This window comes from Saccopteryx bilineata, chromosome 7 (assembly GCF_036850765.1).
Source record: "Saccopteryx bilineata isolate mSacBil1 chromosome 7, mSacBil1_pri_phased_curated, whole genome shotgun sequence".
Lineage (NCBI taxonomy): Eukaryota > Metazoa > Chordata > Mammalia > Chiroptera > Emballonuridae > Saccopteryx > Saccopteryx bilineata.
Window position 1 is genome coordinate 41,578,166 of NC_089496.1, and position 12,811 is coordinate 41,590,976.

Genomic DNA, 12,811 nt, shown 5'->3' on the forward strand with positions numbered 1-12,811 from the left:
TACCAACCACGCATGGACAAGAACATATATACTTTAACTTCACTGGGAACATCTAAGACTAGTAATAAAGACTCATAGCACAGACAAGTTCAAAAGCCTTGCTACTTGCTTTCTGCCTGCTTTCTCTCTCCATTATCCATCCCTCTTTAATATCTCCTTGAGTAGAATATCCAAGACTGGTTTGCCTCTGTGTGTGTATGTGTGTGTGTGTGTGTGTGTGTGCGCGCGCGCCTTATACATTTATCAGCAAAACCTTGTTCTTCTACCAAATGGTATTTCCTTCAGACCCAGCGAATGAAACTGGACAAAGCAGAACTTACAGAAGGGAAGTGGAGTACCTCAACCCCTTCTGCTCTCCTACCCCCTTCTCCATCATCATTGAAACCCCAGGGCTTCCAAGAGAACCATTTTAAAACCTCCCATTCAGACCCAACAGACCTTGGTTGTGTTATTTAGGGGCTGCCAGAAATCTTCTTTCAAATGCGAGAGGAAGAGCCCCAGAACAATCTTCGGGATTATACCATAAGCCAGTGGTCCCCAACCCCCGGACCAGTACTGGTCCGTGGGCCATTTGGTATCGGTCCGCAGAGAAAGAATAAATAACTTACATTATTCCTGTTTTATTTAAGTCTGAACGATGTTTTATTTTTTTTTAAATGACCAGATTCGCTCTGTCACATCCGTCTAAGACTCACTCTTGATGCTTGTCTCGTAAGTTCGACAATTATATTTTAAAATGCCACAGTCTTTACGCCAGTCACATAATTTTATTTTGTGCATTTATCGGTCCCACCCTAAAGGCCAGTCCGTGAAAATATTTTCTGACATTAAACCGGTCCGTGGCCCAAAAAAGGTTGGGGACCACTGCCATAAGCAACTCCACCCAGGCAGGTCCTGGATCAATCTCTGCTTTCCTATGACCATGTCATGAAATACCAGTAACTGTGGATTTTTATAAGATTGTTCTCCTCCAGTAATTGGTGTGAATTGTTCTAAGCAGGGCTTTTTCTAATGAGTAATAGAGTGAAGCAAACTATACTGTGTTCTCCCCTTTCTGCTGTCTCCCTGACTCAAAATCAGTCTCAGAGAATGTCCCAAGGGACCAGAAAAGAGACTGCCAGTCATGAACAAGCAGTATATGGCCTGAAAGGGATGTGAGGAGTAAGGAAGGGCAGTTTTACCCTCTTTGCTTTGATGGTTTGAGGAAGTACTCTTGTTGTGGGCAGGTAGCAAATAAGTCTTGATCTATGTGAAAAATAAAACAAAGAAAGGCTGGTTGACATCATGTGCTCTCTCTGGCTACCTCTTGTGGGAGACTGCAGGGGCAAAAACCTTTGTAAGTTCAAGGCTTAGCAAAAGGCTAAGTTCTCCCCCACCACCACCACCACTGCCTCCATATTGGCATTGAAGCTGAGTATTTGCACTCATCCCATACCCCCACTTCACTTGCTTGCTTAAGTTGCCAGAAGCAATTTATGTGCCCTTCCTCTCACCCTTTTTTTGTTCAGATGTTGATTGATTCAGTTATACATGGTGGGGGGATTCCTGTTTATGCCTTAAGAGAATTTCTGTTTTTGCTTCAGATGTGTGATTTTGTATCAAAGACTTCCTTATTTGCATATGGCTATATAATAAAGCAAACCGGAGGCTGTTGTGTTCTGACTTGCCATCAGCTTGCAGAGGCCTCCCAATCCCATCCTTTTTCTCTTTAAGTCTGTTTTCTTCATTCCACATCTTTCTCTCTCAGGACCTGGAATTACTAGCAGTTGTGGTTCCTGGCAACCTCTCAGTCTTTACCACTAGTCTTTGTGAGCCTTCCTCTAAGGGCTTGAGACCTGGACTCATCATTTTGATTCACCACACAAAAGGAGGCCTGGCTGGAGCTGCTACCTGCATAAATGTTCTGTGCCTGACAACAGCCCAATGGCTAATCTCAGAACCAGTGCTTAGAAAAGCTAACCAACTTGGCTGACACAGAGTGGTGGAGACAGCATTCCACTCCGTCCCTGTCTGACTCCAAAGCCCACAGGCTTTCCATTGCCTTCTCTTGTCCTTGGGGGATGAGGTAAATTTAGAGTCAAACCAGGCCTAAGTTACCGTATTTCCCCATGTATAAGGCAATCCCGTGTATAAGATGCACCTTAATTTGGGGGCCTGAAATATGAAAAAATAAATAAAGTTACATAAAATTATTGAACTCAAATTCTATTCATCATAAAATTCGTACAACTCCTCAACAAGCACAAAAAAGTGAGAAATACACAAGTAAAAAATCTACATCCACTGTATAAGATGCACCCAGTTTTTAGACCCCAAATTTTTCAAAAACAGTACATCCTATACGTGGAGAAATATGGTAGGTTTGTTAGTAGTGGTCCCTAGGAAGACACAGGGAAACATGGAGGGAGGGAGAGGACAAAGCGAGGGAGAACACTACAGACAAACATCACCTATTCCAAAACACTGGACCATCATGAAACAGATTCCGGGCCCTGGACATCACTAGATGTTGTATAAAAACTAAATATGCAAAGCTCTTACACTTTTTTGTTGTGTGACGTTTTAATTTGACATTTCAAATTCTGTGCTCTCTTAATTCTTTATCATGTTTGTGAAGCTGTTAGCCCAGGAAGATAATCTGGCTTGTCATAGGTGGTCAAACATTGTGAAACTTTGCACATTGGTTAAGGTGCCAAAGTGACGATTTATCTCACACAGATCACTAACAGGGTTGACTTCCGGCCATGCTATTCCTTGGCTGTATCAGAAATAGGTAAAAGGAATCACAATGTACAAACTTCCAGTTACGAATTAAATAAGTCCTGGGAGTGTAATGTACAGCATGGTGACTACAGTTAATAGTGCTGTATCATGCCTGAAAGTTGCTAAGAGAGTAGATGGTAAAGGTTCTTATCACAAGAAAAAAATGTAACTATATATGGTGATGGATATTAACTAGACTCATCATAGAGATCATTTTGCAATATATACAAATACTGAATAATTATGGTGTACATTTTAAACTAATGTTATAGGACAATTATATATCAATTGAAAAAAATAAAATAAATAGACTCCCAGGTCACTCCCTGACTCAGTAGTTCATTCACAATTTGTCACTGAACTCCTCCTAGCTGATAGGCACATGGATGTGATAATAGACAAACCAAAAGGAGGTGGCGTTTTAACAAATTTAAACAATGTAGCATAAGTAAAAATTAGCTCCAATTATCCTATTTCAACCAATCGTTAAAAAAACGTATAAGGCAATCAGGAAAATATGGACATTGTATATTTGATAATGTTAAGGAATTTACTGCCTACTTCTTTTGCTGTAATAATGATATTCTTGTTAGTTTTGGGTGTTTTTTTTTTAAAGAATATTTACCTTTTAAAGCTACATACAAAAATATTTACTGATGAGCCGATAAGTCTGGGATTTGCTACACAATCATTCAGTGTTAGTGGGAGGGAGTGAAGAAGAAGTAGGCAAATACAGATGAAAAAAGATTGGCTGAATTAATAATTGGAGAAGCTGGGTGAAGGGTACATGGAGGTTCATTATACTATCCCTTCTTCTTTTGTTTATGTTTAAATTTTTTTATTACAATGTTTTGCTTTTCTATACATAGATCTAATTAATATGACATAATTGAAATTGCAAGGGCTTTGGAATCAAGTAGATATGAGTACAGGTACTGGTTCTTTTCACTAACCAGTTAGGGAGACTGAGCAAGATTCTTAAATTCACGGAGCTGCTTCTTCATAGTTAAAAGGATGAGACTAACTTGTACCTTATAGGTATATTGATAATTAAAGAAATAATATCACTAAAGCAGCTAGCACAGAGCCTGATACATAGTTGACACTCTGTAACTATAGTTATAATTGTATGTTGTATATTGTATATTGCAGAAGTAGGCATTTCAAAGAAACTTGGAACAACATGTTTTAAGAGTTCAGCAGTGGAAATAAATCTCAAAGCAGAATGAAGTGAACCAACAAAGAGGCAGAGGTGGTACCTTTCACAGAGAGCCTGAGGTTAGAATTTATCTTCCTAGGCAACAAGGCAATTGTTTGGAACACAAAAGGGAACAACTTTCTGTTTATCTCATTTCTAAGGTAACCACTGTATCACTAGTGAAACAGCTCAGGTGTAAATTGGACATGGTTTGCAAGGTCTCAAATTCCATTTTGTTTCAGTATTCAAATGAGAAGGAGCAGAAAAACATGTCCTTGACTGGGGAAGAGGAAAATAGGATCCAGATTATTTTTTTATTAACATTTTTTCTCTAACTTAAATTTGTACTGATTTTGGATCTCTTGTGTGAAAATGGATTTTTATTAGACAATTGTGCTTAAAATTTGCTCTTTCTTCTATTATAAATTAACCAATTAACGGCTTTACCATCCAGCTACTCAAACAAGAACACTGTTATATATACTCGGTAAGGCCAGGGGCCACCGCCAACATCGCAGCCGTTCACATGCAGGTTCTCATTGAATTCCGACAGATGGTAGAAAAACAGCAGAGCCAAAGATTGGTGGGTCATACCTTTTATTCTAGCCTGGCACCCAGCTGGAGAGTAAACACAAACACACAGAGGGCTCCAAAACCCACTCACTCAGAGCTCACAAAGCTACTGACATCCGAGTTTTCCTAGAATCAAAGGTCCCTACTAGCTTAGTCACCTCTAGTTCCCCATCTCCTCCTCTCTGCACAAACTGGCTTCTCCTCAGTACCCCGCCATCTTGGCTGCCTTCTCTTCTTTTTTTTTTTTTAATTTATTCATTTTAGAGAGGAGAGGGAGAGACAGAGAGAGAGAGAGGAGAGACAGAGAGAGAGAAGGGGGGGAGGAGCTGGAAGCATCAACTCCCATATGTGCCTTGACCAGGCAAGCCCAGGGTTTCGAATCGGCGACCTCAGCATTTCTAGGTCGATGCTTTATCCACTGCGCCACCACAGGTCAGGCCGGCTGCCTTCTCTTCAACAACATGGCCTCCTGCCTCCTACCTCCTTCTTCTTCCCCTTCTTAAAACTTTTGGTGCAAAAACCCCTCCTCCAGCAAACATTAGCATAACCAAGCCCCTTCCCATGCAGGAAGATAAGTAGCCGTATCACTGGACAGCGCCATTTTTAACAATAAAAGTGAGCAAAACCAAAAAATACAGATTTTACAAACTCATTTGCCCAACATACTCATTTCCCTTCCCCCCTAACCTCCCATACACTCTCAATTAGTTTCCAAGTTCATCAGTTTCATTCTCACTTATCTTTTAAAAGTGTGCGGTCACTGTCTTACACCAAGTCCTCAGCACCCCACAATTAAATGACTGTAGCAATCACCAAACTGGTTTCTCTATCTTTAGTTTCTTTTTCTTTTTTTTTTTTTTTTAATCTTTTTATTTATTTATTTATTTACAGGGACAGAGAGAGAGTCAGATAGAGGGATAGATAGGGAGAGACAGACAGGAACGGAGAGAGATGAGAAGCATCAATCATCAGTTTTTTGTTGCGACACCGTAGTTGTTCATTGATTGCTTTCTCATATGTGCCATGACCGTGGGCCTTCAGCAGACTGAGCAACCCCCTGCTCGAGCCAGTGACCTTGGGTCCATGCTAGTGAGCTTTTTGCTCAAGCCAGATGAGCCCACACTCAAGCTGGCAACTCTGGGGTCTTGAACCTGGGTCCTTCGGCATCCCAGTCCAACGCTCTATCCACTGCGCCACCGCCTGGTCAGGCTATCTTTAGTTTCTTATTTCTTCAAATCATATTCTAAAATCCTAGCAAAATAGCATGTTTACACTCAAATCTGATGTTATCACCCTGGGTAAAATACTTCAGTAGCTCCCAGAAGTCCAGATTCCTTAGCATGGCGTACAAAGACCCCTTGTCCACGTTTCTAGCCGTCTGTCCTCTTTGCCTGTGCATTCAAAAGCACCTCGTCCCTTGCTCTCTAGCCACACTAAATGACTTGTCATTTTCTCCAGGTGCCATGTTCTCTTCTGCTGCTATCTGTTTTTGCTTATGCTATTCCCTCTTGCCTCTCTGTTTGACAAACCTTGTTTATATTTCAAGACCCAGCTTGAATCTCCTTCTTTGGTCAAGTTTATCTTTTCATTACCAGTTGCTCACAGCTGCCCTATTTAGTTAGACCTGCTGGTCTCTGAGCAATATGCATATGCTTGCATATAGCCCTATTTCAAAACCTTCTAACAGTAGTGTGTGTGTGTGTGTGTGTGTGTGTGTGTGTACTAGCCCATGAGCACCTGGAGAACAGAAATCACAGCTCATTTATCTTTGTCTCCTTAAGCCTTATCCAGTACCTGACACAAAGCTAGGTGCTCAGGAATATATAAAATGAATAATGGGGCCCTGGCCGGTTGGTTCAGTGGTAGAGCGTCAGCCTGGCGTGCAGGAGTCCCGGGTTTAATTCCCGGCCAGGGCACACAGGAGAAGCACCCATCTGCTTCTCCACCTCTCCCCCTCTCCTTCCTCTCTGTCTCTCTCTTCCCCTCCCGCAGTAAAGGCTCCATTGGAGCAGAGATGGCTCAGGCACTGAGGATGGCTCCATGGCCTCTGCCTCAGGCGCTAGAATGGCTCTGGTTGCAACAGAGCAATGCCCCAGATGGGCAGAGCATTGCCCCCTGGTGGGCATGCCAGGTGGATCCTGGTTGGGTGCATGCAGGAGTCTGTCTGACTGCCTCCCCGTTTCCAACTTCAGAAAAATAAAATGAATAATAGAGGGAATAAATTAAGCATAAGAAAAGCTAACAAATATAATTAAATAACTGTGCTTGAATCTTTCAAAAATATTTATCTTTCCTAGAATGCACTTTGGTAGCTTGGTCCCTTGGTACCTTGCGTTGCTTCTGTCTAAAATACCTTTCTTTTTCAATTTTATCCTTGGTTGATTCTTCAAGAAACTATTCAAGAAATAATATCATTATCTCGGTTAGGCTTGGTCTCAGCCTCCAGGCAGAGTTTCCTACCTTCTCCCTTGGATGCCCGTAGGCTCCTCATATAAATAATGACTTACTAGTCGCTTGAATTGTTGGAATTGTTATTAGGATTGACTGGATCTATCATTAATTTGGGAATGATTAGCATCTTAACAATATTGAGTCTTCCAGTCAATGAACACAGATATTTCTTTCTTTAGAGATTTTAATTCTGTCATAAATGTTCCCTACTTTTCAGGATACAAACTTTACACATATTTTGTAAAATGTATACATAAATATTGAATGGTTTTAGTACTATTGTGAGGTGATACTTTTATTCCAATTTCCCATTGTTTATTGCTAATATATAAAAATACAATTGATTTTTGTGCGCAGCCATGTTAAATTCAGTTATTAGTTCCAGTAGCTATTTGATCGATTCTTTGGGATCATTTACGTAGGCAATCATATCATCTATAAATAGAGGCTGTTATATTTCTTCCATTTCAGGCTTTGCATTTTTTTGCCCCTTTTTTATTGCACTAACTATGCTCTCCAGTAAAATGTTGACAAGTAGTGGTGAGAGTGTACAATCCTCCCTCGTTTCCGACCTTAGGGGCGAGCATGCAGTCTCTCCATTACTTATGATGCTAGCCGTACATTTTTCATAGATACCCTTTATTAAATTGAGGAAGTTCCCTTCTATTACTAGTCTGATTAAGAGTTTTTATCATGGCCCTGGCCGGTTGGCTCAGCGGTAGAGCGTCGGCCTGGCATGCGGGGGACCCGGGTTCGATTCCCGGCCAGGGCACATAGGAGAAGCGCCCATTTGCTTCTCCACCCCCACCCCTCCTTCCTCTCTGTCTCTCTCTTCCCCTCCTGCAGCCAAGGCTCCATTGGAGCAAAGATGGCCCGGGCGCTGGGGATGGCTCCTTGGCCTCTGTCCCAGGCGCTAGACTGGCTCTGGTCGCAGCAAAGCGACGCCCCAGAGGGGCAGAGCATCGCCCCCTGGTGGGCAGAGCATCGCCCCTGGTGGGCGTGCCGGGTGGATCCCGGTCGGGCGCATGCGGGAGTCTGTCTGACTGTCTCTCCCCGTTTCCAGCTTCAGAAAAATACAAAAAAAAAAAAAAGAGTTTTTATCATGAGAGAATATTGAATTTATTTAAATGCTTCTTCTGTATCTATTGGTCATACAGTTTTTCTTCTTTGGTCTATTGATATGATGAACTATATTGATTTAGTTTCAGTACTGAGAAACCTTACCTTTCTGGGATGATCAGGATGCATTCTCTTTTTTATATATTGCTGGATTTGATTGCTAACACTTTGTTGGTCATTTGGGGGCCTCTGTTTATGCAAGATATTGGTCAGTAGTTTTCCTATAATGATTCGTCTGCTTTCAGTATCAGGATAATGCTGGCCTCATAAAATAAGTTTTCCACATCAACCTTTCAAGTACAAATTAGGCAGCTTTTCAATTTTTACCCACTTATTTGATGAACATATTTAAAAACAAAAGAGGCTCTTCAAAGAGATCCCCCACACAGGCATACCTCGTTTCACTACACTTTGCTTTAGTATGAAAAAGCATGTACGTTGACAAAGCCTCTTTAGGATATGGATGCCAAGCAGGAAGCTAGACATACGCATTGGTTCAGTACCAGGATCCAAGACCCCAGCTCCTCCATCTTTAAAGTTTTTTAAAAGAATTCTAAGGCTCACTGTTATTGTGTATTTGTGTATATTGGTCTCTCATTTTGGGACTAGCCAAAAAAAACACCTGTTACATCCAACTGAGTCTGTATCTATGTAATTACTACTCTAATTTTTGTTTCTAAAAAAACAAAAACAAAATTCTTTCTCACCATAATATAATCTCCTTATGGTATTCATCTTTTGTATTCACAATGCTATTACAAGGCTTGGGCATTAACACAATTTAATGAACGAATGAGCACTTTAAAAATTAAAACAAAGCTTTCTTCCTTTCACAAAATTCTTCTTATATCAGAATAATCTCTGAAATAACATAGATGTCATAAATTTTAAAATTTAAATCTTTCACTTCTGCTAGAAGCATTCAGTTTGTCTTTGAGTTTTAAAGAGAGGAAGTCTGATGTTATTAAATCTAAGTAATGGTTATTGTTAGGTTTTCGTTACATGAAGGCTTTTATAAATCTCCATATAATGTTGAAAGCTTAATAGTCTCAAGTTGCCCATTACATTATATTTCAGGAGTTATAATATTGTTGGTTATAATATTCCTTTTGTAAAAATATTTTTTTTAGTCAGGCTTTGAAATCTCCTTTGACTTTCAAAATAACCACAATTTTATAGTTATAGTAGCTTTTTGTGTGTGTCAGTATGAAGCCTTTTTAATATGTATGTACATCATGATGCAAGACATCATGCATCCAAAAAAAAATTTTTCTTTTCCATTTTATACCTTCAATCTAGCTAACCAGTTAGCTGGCCTACACTACAATAACATCTATTGGCACAAACAGGACTGAGCACCCAGAGGTAATCAAAATCAAGAATGACAAAGCAGTCCTTGGGTCTTCCTCTGTGATTACTGGCTGACAACATGAGTTATACAAGCCTGACTCTCTTAAGAACAGATATCATGTGTTGTTTTTATTTTTTGTTGGTTTGGGGTTTTTTTGTATTTTTCGGAAGCTGGAAACGGGGAGAGACAGTCAGACTCCCGCATGCGCCCTACCGGGATCCACCCGGCATGCCCACAAGGGGCAATGCTCTGCCCACCAGGGGGCAATGCTCTGCCCCTCCGGGGCGTCGCTCTGCCGCGACCAGAGCCACTCTAGCACCTGGGGCAGAGGCCAAGGAGCAATCCCCAGCGCCAGGGCCATCTTTGCTCCAATGGAGCCTTGGCTGTGGGAGGGGAAGAGAGAGACAGAGAGGAAGGAGGGGGTGGGGGTGGAGAAGCAAATGGGCGCTTCTCCTATGTGCCCTGGCCAGGAATCGAACCCGGGTCCCCCGCATGCCAGGCCGACGCTCTACCGCTGAGCCAACTGGCCAGGGTTATCATGTGTTTTTTAACTCTGTATCTCCAGTGCCTAATTTTGTGCTCATTGCATTAAAGATGCTCCCAAAATTTGTTGGATGATCATAAATGTTAGTGCTTATAATCCTTTTAAAAAAGCATGGTATCCAAACAATACTGCAAAAGTGATTTCAATTTTAAAGTAATAATAATAAAATGTACTAAAAGAGAAGCTCCTCATCTTTGTGGTTAATAAAATTCTTTAAATTCTAACAATAAAAATGTCCCATGTCCCAAAAAGAATACACAATTTTATATACAATTTCATAAAGATCCTAAACACTATCTCTCTACTCCAGGTTAAGAACCACAGATCAGGAGGTAGTGATATGTTTTTTAGACACTTTAAAATGCATGTGGATAACCTCACACCTGTTCGATTAGCTATTATTAACAAGACAGGTAATAGCAAATGTTGGAGAGGCTGTGGAGAAAAAGGAACCCTCATACACTGTTGGTGGGAATGTAAAGTAGTACAACCATTATAGAAGAAAGTATGGTGGTTCCTCAAAAAACTAAAAATAGAACTACCTTATGACCCAGCAATCCCTCTACTGGGTATATACCCCAAAAACTCAGAAACATTGATACGTAAAGACACATGCAGCCCCATGTTTATTGCAGCATTGTTCACAGTGGCCAGGACATGGAAACAACCAAAAAGGCCGTCAATAGATGACTGGATAAAGAAGAGGTGGCACATATACACCATGGAATACTACTCAGCCATAAGAAATGATGACATCAGATCATTTACAGCAAAATGGTGGGATCTTGATAACATGATACGAAGCGAAATAAGTAAATCAGAAAAAACCAGGAACTGCATTATTCCATACGTAGGTGGGACATAAAAGTGAAACTAAGAGACATTGATAAGAGTGTGGTGGTTACAGGGGGGAGGGGGGAAAGGGAGAGGGAAAGGGGGAGGGGGAAGGGCACAAAGAAAACTAGATAGAAGGTGACAGAGGACAATCTGACTTTGGGTGATGGGTATGCAACATAATTGAACGACAAGATAACCTGGACTTGTTATCTTTGAATATATGTATCCTGATTTATTGATGTCGCCCTATTAAAAAAATAAAATAAAATAAATGCATGTGGATAAATAAAAACAATAATGAAATACTGCCACTTACCTATTAGAATGGCTAAAATCCAAAACATGGACAACACTAGATGTTGACAAGGATGTGAAACAACAAGCATCTATTATATTGAGACAAATAGAATCTATTTATTACAGTGGGAAAAAATGCATGCAGTCCCTTTAAGAAATTAATAGAACAGGCTTATAGTCCAATGTTTATCTCTGCTGCATTTTAAATAACACATCATCTATGCCAGAATTTTACTTTATAAGTGCTCATATAATCAAGTCTCTCTATAACAGAAGGTTATTTTGCTATTATAAGCCCAAAGGAGGAAAAAAAAAAAAAAAAAACCCTTTTACTTAATCCTTGGGTTGATGAAATTAAACACTTCATTTGGTGTGCTTTTCATTTTGATGTCCCTTAGGACTAAGAATTGCCTTTCTCAGAAAGTACTGTAAATCGACTGTGAATTGCTGCGGTGAGACAAGGAAGAAGTACGACTCTATTATAGCTTCTGCCAAGAGCTCTCCGGCACATCTAGCAAGCCGCTGCCAAGAAATGTTTAATAGTGTGGCGGGACTTCTACTCCCCCGATCCTTGTGAAATACTGAAAATTGCTTTTGGTCTGTCAGTTCCATTATAAAAACATCCTAGGCTTTAAAGTTGATTACCATTTTATCTCAGAAAGCAGAGCAGAACGGCAGCCCAGCAAATCCTGATTCCTGTAAGTCCTCATCTGAACCCCTAATGCTTCTGTCAGAGGAAATTCATGCCCCCTACCCTTCTTTCGTTCTTATGGTAGACTGATAATAAAATGATAAAAAATTGACACAGTACTAGTCTTAACAGGAGAAAACCCAATTTAATGCATGTACAGGGGGAGAAAAAATCACAATATGATGCTCAGATCATAAAATGCGGCTCAAAGGAATGATCAGATCAGGCATTTTAAAAATACTTTTTGGGGCCCTGGCTGGTTGGCTCAATGGTAGAGCGTCAGCCTGGCGTGCGGAGGACCTGGGTTCGATTCCCGGCCAGGGCACACAAGAGAAGCGCCCATCTGCTTCTCCACCCCTCCCCCTCTCCTTCCTCTCTGTGTCTCTCTTCCCCTCCCGCAGCCAAGGCTCCACTGGAGCAAAGAGAGCCCGGGCGCTGGGGATGGCTCTGTGGCCTCTGCCTCAGGCGCTAGAGTGGCTCTGGTCGCAACATGGCGACGCCCAGGATGGGCAGAGCATCGCCCCCTGGTGGGCAGAGCGTCGCCCCATGGTGGGCGTGCCGGGTGACCCGGTCGGGTCTGACTGTCTCTCCCTGTTTCCAGCTTCAGAAAAATGCAAAAAAAAAAAATACTTTTTGGACAAACAAACAATAAATTTGTTAGAAATTTGCAGGACAAAGAAAATTAAAGCTCACTAGAATGGACTGTAAGCAAGATGCGGGCTTAGGCAGTATAGTAGTAAAGCATTACAAGGTTTACTTATACAGGCTCTTTTGACTTGGTATTTTTGTTTAATTCTTGTGATAAGGTTGTCTCCCAGGCCTAAGGAGTAGGGAGGGAGCCTATCACATGGAGACTTATTTCCTGCATTTAGAGAGACAGAGAACAGCCAGATGTCCCCTCCCACTCTTGCTACTGCTCAAGTGATTTTAATGCTAAATGATCAATATGCCATTGTGGGATCTCTTGGGTTGGGTTGCCCTGTGTCC